The sequence below is a fragment of the Nicotiana sylvestris genome, chromosome 10, assembly GCF_000393655.2.
Source record: "Nicotiana sylvestris chromosome 10, ASM39365v2, whole genome shotgun sequence".
Lineage (NCBI taxonomy): Eukaryota > Viridiplantae > Streptophyta > Magnoliopsida > Solanales > Solanaceae > Nicotiana > Nicotiana sylvestris.
In genome coordinates this window covers 105,987,259-105,996,609 of record NC_091066.1, presented here as the reverse complement: position 1 = coordinate 105,996,609, position 9,351 = coordinate 105,987,259, and positions in this window count along the sequence as shown.

Here is a 9,351-nt window from a genome sequence, read left to right as displayed (position 1 = left end):
CATGACCCTTTGTTGCTTGGGGCATAGATGTCATTGGACCAATTGAGCCAACAACATCCAATGGGCACAGGTTCATTCTGGTAGCCATTGATTATTTCACCAAGTGGGTTAAAGCTAAAACTTTCAAGTCTGTGACCAAGAAAGCAGTGGTCGATTTTGTTCATTCAAATATCATCTATCGGTTTGGGATCCCAAAGGTAATCATCACAGATAATGGTGCTAATCTTAACAGCCATCTGATGAAAGAAGTCTATCAACAGTTTAAGATTACGCATCGCAATTCCACCCCATACTGCCCCAAAGCGAATGGAGCAGTTGAGGCAGCCAACAAGAACATAAAGAAGATACTTCGGAAAATGGTGGAAGGTTCTAGGCAATGGCATGAAAAGTTGCCCTTTGCGTTGTTGGGTTATCGTACTACTATTCGCACTTCAGTATGTGCGACTCCTTATTTGTTGGTATATGGCACAGAAGCGGTGATACCTGCGGAAGTTGAAATCCCATCCCTCCGGATTGTGCTGAAGCCGAAATTGATGATGATGAGTGGGTCAAAACCCGCTTGGAGCAATTGAGTTTGATCGATGAGAAAAGATTGGCAACAGTATGTCATGGCCAGTTGTATCAAAAGAGAATAGCAAGAGCATACAACAAGAAGGTACGTCCCCGGAAATTTGAAGTGGATCAGCAAGTATTGAAATGCATCCTGCCACATCAGGCCGAAGCAAAAGGCAAGTTTGCCCCAAATTGGCAGGGGTCGTTCATTGTAACAAGAGTGTTGTCCAATGGTGCATTGTATTTAACAGATGTAGAAGGTAAATGTGTAGACATGGCTATCAATTCTGATGCAGTCAAAAGATATTATGTATACTTTCTTTGGTTTAAATTGTATTTGTTTGTACTTGGCATGTTTTGAAAATTGGAATGACGAAGACATTTTGTTCTGCTATCTAAACACTTTATCCGTTGTTACCCCTTTGAGCCTTATTTATTTCCTTTCATACCCCTCTTTTGGAATCAGTAGCAAAGTTCAGAAACACGAGCACAAAAGGTGAGTAAAAAAAGAGAAAGTAGAAGAGAAAAGAGAAAGAAAAGAATGGAAAAGAACGAAAAAAAAGAAAGAAAGAAAAAAAAGAGAAAAGAAAAGAAAAGAAGAAGAAGAAGTAGAAAAGAAAAGAAAGGGAAAAGAGAGAAAGAAAAAGAAAAGAGAAAAATCACAACAGAGTAATTTCTATGACATGAACTACATTCGACCTGATTCGTTTTAAGGATATGTAGGCAACCTCACGGTTCGGTCCCATCGAAATAAATTCAAAAAGTCCCCAAACAAAGAAACTAGGGCATAAGTTGTGGTTGTTGTAAGAAATCTGATTTGAAAAGTTTTAATTTTTGAACCCAGTTGAGTTGTTTTGAGCCTTTTGATATCCTTTCTTTCTATCCCTATCCAAAAGCCCACATTACGGTCCAAAGAAAGACCTTTCGATCAGTCTTCGAGAGAAGCCAAGTCGAGCAAGTAGAGGTGATTCATATCAGGGGCAACACTCCGGTCCAGGAAGGAAATGAAAAATGAGAGAGTCTTATTGGTAAAAACCCTCACGGGCACCTTAAGGCGAAAGTGAGCTGAGAGATGAACAAATGAGAGAGGTTTGTTGGTAAAAACCCTTCAGGGCACCGCAGGCCGAACAAGGTCAGTGATTTGGTGAAGAAATTGGGTTTTGAAGATTTTGGGGCATAAAGTATGACAACTGAAAGTCGATTGGTTGAACAGACTGGCCTGACTAATCCGAAATGCATGTCGTGATCATTGGTACCAGCTGCTCCACTCAGATAAGTCTCTTTTCTTTTCCCCTTCAAACAGTCATTCATGTTTTGGATTTTCCTTCCTTATTCCTAACTCTCAAGTCATTGCATTTCATTTCTTTCGGGTTTATTATATAAGATGTTTTCAATGTTAGTTGTGTTTAAGCAAATAAGAAAGTATTTCAAAGCTCACTACCAACTTTCAAAATTGCACAAAGCATAGTGTGGCCAAAGCATGCCGGAGATAGTAGGATATAAAGTGGGACATAAAGTGTCAGTGAAAGTTCTAACGTTGGAATGGTTTAGTAATTTCATGGGAGAAGCAGCAATTCTGATATAGGGGACGGAAGTGTAATACAACGGTTTGGGTATAGAGCATTTGGGTCATCCAGGGTCCTACGGTTGAGGGTCAATCAGAAAGTCAAACAATTCGGGCCAGTTCGGGGCAACCAGTCAAAGCAAAGCACGGCAACGGAGAGGCCACCTTCAGCAAGAATGCCACAAACTAACCACCACATTTTAAACTGACAAGATTTTTCTTTGATTTGAAACAGGGGCAGAAAGTTTCTCTTATTTCGGAGAAACCCTCCCTAAGGAAAAGCAAGTTTTAGACAGGTTTGACCATAAATTCTCAGGACCTCCCTGGACAATGGGACCTAGTTTAAAATTTAAAACATTCATGAGTAACAAGATCTAGCATAAGTCTTACCCTAGAGAAATAAAAGTTGGCTTTGAAGTTTTCATTCTTAGGATAAGATTCAATTCAAAATTTTCAGGACCATCTTGAATAATAGGACTTAGCTTTAAGACCTCCATTAGATAACAAGACTTAGCGTAAGTTTTGCCATAGGGAAATATAATTTAGCCTTAAAGTTGTCACTCTTAAGATGAGATTTGATTTTGATTTTCAGGACCCTCCTGGATAATGGGATTTAGTTTTAAGACCTTCATAGATAACAAGATTTAGCGGAAGTCATACCTTTAGAAAATATAATTTAGCTTTAAAACTATCATTTTACTAGGAGTTTTCAGGACCCTCCTAGATAATGGGATCTAGCTTTCAAATTCTTGGTGATATTTGGTAACCTGATTCAATTAACACTCACATATGTGCCCAACTACCAAACTGGGGCAGGAAATTTTCTTTGTTTTGTCTATTTTGGTAAAATCAGGCACTCACGAACAACACGAGTTTTAAGGATAGAAAGCAGTTCAGGGTCGAGCAATCAAGCACCCATTTGGGGAAATAAGGAAAGATAATTCAAAGGAAAAGCAGTCGCAAGAGGAAGCAATTCAAGTATTGGTAGTCAGGAGCCCACCTATAGAACGAAGGGAGAAGCAGTTAAGTATTGGTAATCATGAGCCCACTTGGAGAACGAAGGGAAACTGCAAGGTTCAAAGGAGTTCAGCAATCAGGAATCCACCTGAAAAACGAAGGGAATAAGTTTAAGTTTTGTAGCGCAAGTTTTGGTAATCAGGAGCCCATATGGAGAGAACAAAGGGAAATAGCAAGGTTCAAAGGAGTTCAGCAATCAGGAGCCCACTTGAAGAACGAAGGGAAGCAGTTCAAGTTTTGCAGCGCAAGTGTTGGTAATCAGGAGCCTACCTGGAGAACGAAGGGAAGCAGCAAGGTTCAAAGGAATTCAGCGATCAGGAGCCCACCTGGAGAACGGGGGGAAGCAATAAGGTTCAAAGGAAGTTCAACAATTAGGAGCCAACCTGAAGAACGAAGGGAAGCAGCAAGTCAGGTGTTGGTAATAGGGAGCCCACCTGAAGAACGAAGGGAAGCAGCAAGTCAAGTGTTGGTAATTAGGAGCCCACCTGAAGAACGAAGGGAAGCAACAAGTCAAGTGTTGGTAATCAAGAGCCCACCTGAAGAATGAAGGGAAGCAACAATTCAAGTGTTGGTAATCAGGAGCCCACCTGAAGAACGAAGGGAAGCAACAATTCAAATGTTGGTAATCAGGAGCCCACCTGAAGAACGAAGGGAAAGCAGCAATGTTCGAAGGAAGATGGTTCAAGTTCGGCAATCAGGCGCCCGCCTGGAGAAAAAGGGAAAGCATCTCAGATTACAATTCAAGTCAGCAACAAAGGAATTTCACCTAGAGAGTACGAGTCAACAGAGCAACAGAAACTGCAAGATCAAGTTTGAAGATATAGATAGGATTCTTGTAATGCATAGGTCGTAGTTTAGTCTAGCTTCTTTCATTTTGTCTTGATGTAATAAGGAGTTCAGTAAGCAGTAGCAGCAACAACAACAACAGTGAAATCACAGCTTCCTGGTAGTCTCAGCTACCGAAACTTCCCGAAATACACTGACTTGATTCCTTTATAGCCAAAGATATGTAGGCAACCTCGGAAGCAGAGTGCGGTCAAATCTTTCAAAAATGCTTCCCACAGAGTATTCAAACGGGCAAAAATCGCTCGTATCTGCTCACTTTATCTTTGCACGAAAACTCTCCGTGTTTCCGAGCAAAGAGAGGCAGCTGTGAGCACATGATTTTTGCCTTACATGAATTATTCCCATAAATTCAAACAAAATAAATTTTTCCCATCGTTTGCAATTTCGTGATATTTTGTAGCATTTTTTGTTAATTGTTTGCATTTGTCTGCGCATGTTTAATTTTGTTTAATTCATGAAAATACAAAAAAAAGCATTGCATTTGCATGTAGGACTTAATTTTACATTTTAGATTAATTAGTAAATTAATTTGTTTGACAAAATAGAAAAAATCACAAAAATAACTCATTTTTGCATTTAGCTTCAAATTTTGTAGTTTCTTTTAATTTGATAATTAATTAGTTGTTGTAAATATCTTTTTTGGTAATTAAACTAATTTGGTAGAATAATTTGGGTTCAAAATTAATCTAGGTTTTATTTTAATTCAAAAAAGAAAAAAAGATTTGAAATTGAAAAGAAATTGGAAAGATAAAAGAAAGAATTGGAAAAATGCTTGTCTTGTGAAATTGGGTCACTTTAATTAAAGACCCATTCAAATCCTTCCCAATCCAGTCCCAAAATCGATCCCCACCCGGTCCAAATCAGTTGGTCTTTCAGACCGTCCAAACGACGTAGTATAAGGCCGGTACTACGCCGTTTTGAGTTATCTAACTAATTAAATCCTGGCCTTTCATCTTAGTGAATCCAACGGCCGGGAATACTTCCCCCACTTTAATTAAATGTCTGAAGACCTTCAGTTTAACCTAGACTTCTGTCTCTCTCAAACACCATCTTTCTCATCGAACTAGTGTTGCACTAAGGAATTTCTACCATTTCCACCGGCGAGGGAACTCCAAGCAACCCCAAATTAACATCACACTCTCCCTATAATCCCTCAAACACTAAACCACCATCAATTTTCCCGAAATCCTCTTTGTTTTTCATTAATTTCAGATCTTAAGACGGAACCCTAATTCCTTCCTCGCCTCTGATTCATCATTTAAGGGTCTGGTTTGATTGTTCTCCAAGCCTTGAAGATTTTTTGACTTGAAACAAGTGTTAGACGAGTTGTTCTCACAAGAAAAACCCGAATAACACTCATTTTGGGTTCAAATCGAAACTGCCGAATAATCCGTTCAAACCCATCGTCCATTTATCTCTTTCAGGTATTTCAGGTCCTTTGGTTTTTTGTTGTAATTTCATTCCAAGCTTCGTTTGATTCCTTCCTTTCTCTGATTTTTCTATTTTTTCACATCACGCCTGTTAATTTTAGTTTATTTTTTTTTTTCAGTTAGGGTTTATCTTAGTTTGTTTGATTTTGTTTTCGTTTAAATTCCCCTCCCATTTTTGTTTTAGTTGAAATCCTTGGTTTCAAGTGTTCGTATAACCCTGGTTGCCCTATTATTGAATTTTTCTGTTGGGTTCTGGATTTGTTAATTGGGTTCTGAAAATCAGAAGCCCAAAGAAGAGGGTCAGTCCGAGTGGCAGGCCCAAGGTTTGGGCTTGAGTCTTGGGTCAACTTGACCCAGGGTCTTGAGGATAAATAACCTAAGCTTAAAGGGTAATTCGAGGTTTTTAAGTAGGAGAATCTTCAGTAACTGATTTAGGAAGCTACTAGGAAGGTGAGTTTGGGGCTGTTTTAACAAATAACTTTTCAAACTAAGGACTCAATAACAAAAATGAAAATTGAAAAAGGATTAATGAGCAAAGTTTGAACTCATTTCTGCTACCCTAAACTTCCCTATAAAAGGCCCTTACTTCTAGTCAAGAGGGAGGGGATCAGACCTGGAGAAATTAGAGACGGCTAAAAGAAAATACTATACACTGAAAAGGTCTGAAAAATCAGGAGAAAATACAAAAAAAACACCACAATACACTGTTACATTAAAGCTTTGTGTGTATTTCTTTGGGTTTTTAAAAGTTGGAAGTAATCGTGGATTCATTCTAGGTTTGAAATGGATTAAAGAAGCTGAATTTGCTGTTGTCATTGTGCTGGAGTGTATATGTTTCTACTGTTAAACTTCTCATTCTTTCTTCTGCTCTAATTGCACCAGGTACTCTTCTGAAACTATGGTTGGAAATGAAGCCTGATTGAGTTTCGTGTAAAGATCTGTAAATCGAGCTGAAGTTGAATGAAAAGCATTAGTCCCTGTTGTTGGTTGCTGCTTGATTTTGCCATATTCTTATTCATGTTTTAGTCTAGCTTATTGTGAATACTCCATTTCCTGATATACATTTGGTTTTGAGTGCTGGATTTAGACCTTGTGTGAATACAGCTGATTCAAGAGTGTTTTGGACTTGGTAGAATATGTATTAATTAAGGACTATGATTCCTAGTTTAATTAGTTAAGGCTGGCTGGTTTGGATGTATGTTTCATAGCTTTGGTAAATTCTAAGTTCAGACCCTTTATGTTATTGGTCTAGCAAGCTTGATTTAGGCTTATTTCCCACTGATTATTTTAGATTTGCTCCTATATCGCTTGAAATACAGTACAGGGGTTTTAGAGTTGTCATTTTGCTCATGTAAACCTTGAATCTTAAAAAGACTTTCGAATGGGATTTGAGTCTAAGTTTTGACTTGAAATTTTTAAATTTGGATTAACTCTTCATATTTAGTTTTCTTGGGCAAGTTTCGATGTCGTGTGGTCTGTTTTAAATATGCTATATTTGAATCAGAATTTAATACGAGTTGGGGGCCTTTGAGTTTTGTTGTTAATTGGTGAATAATTTGTGTAAATGTCTGTTACTGCAACTAGGGATTGTATCTTCACTTTAGAACCTATGTAGCATTAAACTGTGCTTTGCGTTTGATTCAAGGATTACCAGTATTTGTTCAACTCCAAATTTTCTTGAATGATATAATTTGCTTCAAACGTTAGTGCTAAATCGTGTATTGGGCTGCCATCATTGGCCCAATTGTGATTGTTTTTCCCTTCAGCGATCTGATTGCCAAGCTGGGCTTCATGTTGAGCCCAATTGTTTCTCATGCCGGCCTGTAGTAACGGACAATTAGCCTTTGGCTTATGACCAGCCAGGGCTTTTCCCCAATCAAATATAGGTTGTCAATTGCTAGCCCATTGATTATTAAATTGTAGCTTAAGCTTTGGCATAACATAAGTAGAAATCCTCCACGTCTTTTAATCAACTAGTCACGCTCTTTTAATTAGACTCTTGGTGTGCCATAAACCAAACTAGATAGCCCATGACTCTCGGGTAATTAACTTTGACTCTTTAGAAATCGAGGTATGTCATTAGCGAATTTTCCATGGCCCTCGCAAATTTGAAAGTGCGTAGTTGCTTTAGGTGCGCTATTTTAAAAATTACTTTCCTAAGCTCGGGTGTGCATTTCATGTGACCCAACTCCAAATCTCAACGACGTTAAATAAAATGTGTCGCGGGTCGTGGGTGCATTTCATATGGCGTGGTCCAAAGACGTATTTTAGATAACATTGAATCTTCCTTAAAAATAATTAAAAGCGGTTAATAAATTAAGATCTACCATAGGTTAAAACATGTTTTAAAATTAGATGATAAGCCAATAACAACAGTTGAGTGACCGTGCTAGAACCACGGAACCCGGGAATGCCTAACACCTTCTCCCGGGTTAACAGAATTCCTTATCCGGATTTCTGTGTTCGCGGACTGTAAAACAGAGTCAATCTTTTCCTCGATTCGGGATTTTAAACCGGTGACTTGGGACACCATAAAATATCCCAAGTGGCGACTCTGAATTTTAAATAAAAATAAATCCCGTTTCGATTGTCACTTTAATTGGAAAAAATTCCTTATGCCCCTCCCGGGGGTAGTAAAAAGGAGGTGTAACAGTACCCACTTTTTCACGTAACTTCAGCATACGAGACTGAAGTAGCAAAGTTAATTACGCAAAACTTCAGCATTCTAGTAGACGGGACTAAAGTAGCAAGTTTTTGTTTTTGTAACTGGCGAACTTCAGCTCTAGAGCTGAAGTTTTTGTTTTTGTAACTGGCGAACTTCAACTTTAGAGCTGAAGTTTTTGTTTTGTAACTGGCGAACTTCAGCTCTAGAGCTGAAGTTTTGATTTGTAACTGGCGAACTTCAGCTCTAGAGCTGAAGTTTTTGTTTTTGTAACTGGCAAGTTTATGTTTTGTAACTGGCGAACTTCAACTCTAGAACTGATGTTTTTGTTTTGTAACTGACGAACTTCTAGAGCTGAAGTTTTATAACCCCAAATACTCTCTTTTTTCTTTCTATTTCTACTGCAACTTTTATCACACATGGGTCAACTCCATTTCTTCTTCTTTCCTTTTATGGCTCGTGGCCACATGATTCCTACGTTAGACATGGCCAAACTCGTAGCTTCACGTGGTGTTAAAGCCACTATAATCACTACCCCTCTCAATGAATCTGTTTTCTCCAAATCTATTGGAAGAAACAATCATTTGGGGTTCGAATTGGATTGTAAAGGAAGTTACAATAATAAATACCAGAAGAGTACAATGGAAATAGATGTTGGTGGTGGTGGCAGTTCTTGCCCTAGTTTGTTGAGATGAACTTCAACAAACAATGGGATGTGATCATACTGGTAAAGATCATTGTCTTTGTTGCTCCATTTTTACATATTCTTGGCTTCTCTCAGAAGGGGTATACGTATCACTATAGAAGAAGAAGAAAACGAAGGAGGAGAAGGAGGAGGAGAAAGAGAGCTGAAATTGTTTAAAAAGTGGGTACAAGTTAAAACTTTAAAAAAAATTGGTATAGATTAAATGGGGGCGACCAAATAGGGCGCCCTGTACAATTTTTACTAAATAATGTGCCCGCTTTTTAAGCCCAATTTGTCATCTTTCTAAAGGCCCACTTTACGCGTAGGGCCATATCACTTGACACATGACACTAAACTGTGTCCGTAGGGAGATGAAATCTTGGATTTAAAAGCGAGCTCATCATTTGTAGCCTAATCAAAGAGGCTAGCCCAATGAATTTGGACTTATTCATACATACTAAACTCGTATCATTAATACCATTATATAAGCTCATGCTATTTATTAACAACCATCCTAACGAGCTGTTAAACTCGAAAAATATAACGCTCCTCCCACTAACAGACCCGCTTGGAGTAAAAGAGGAGGGAAGGGCTT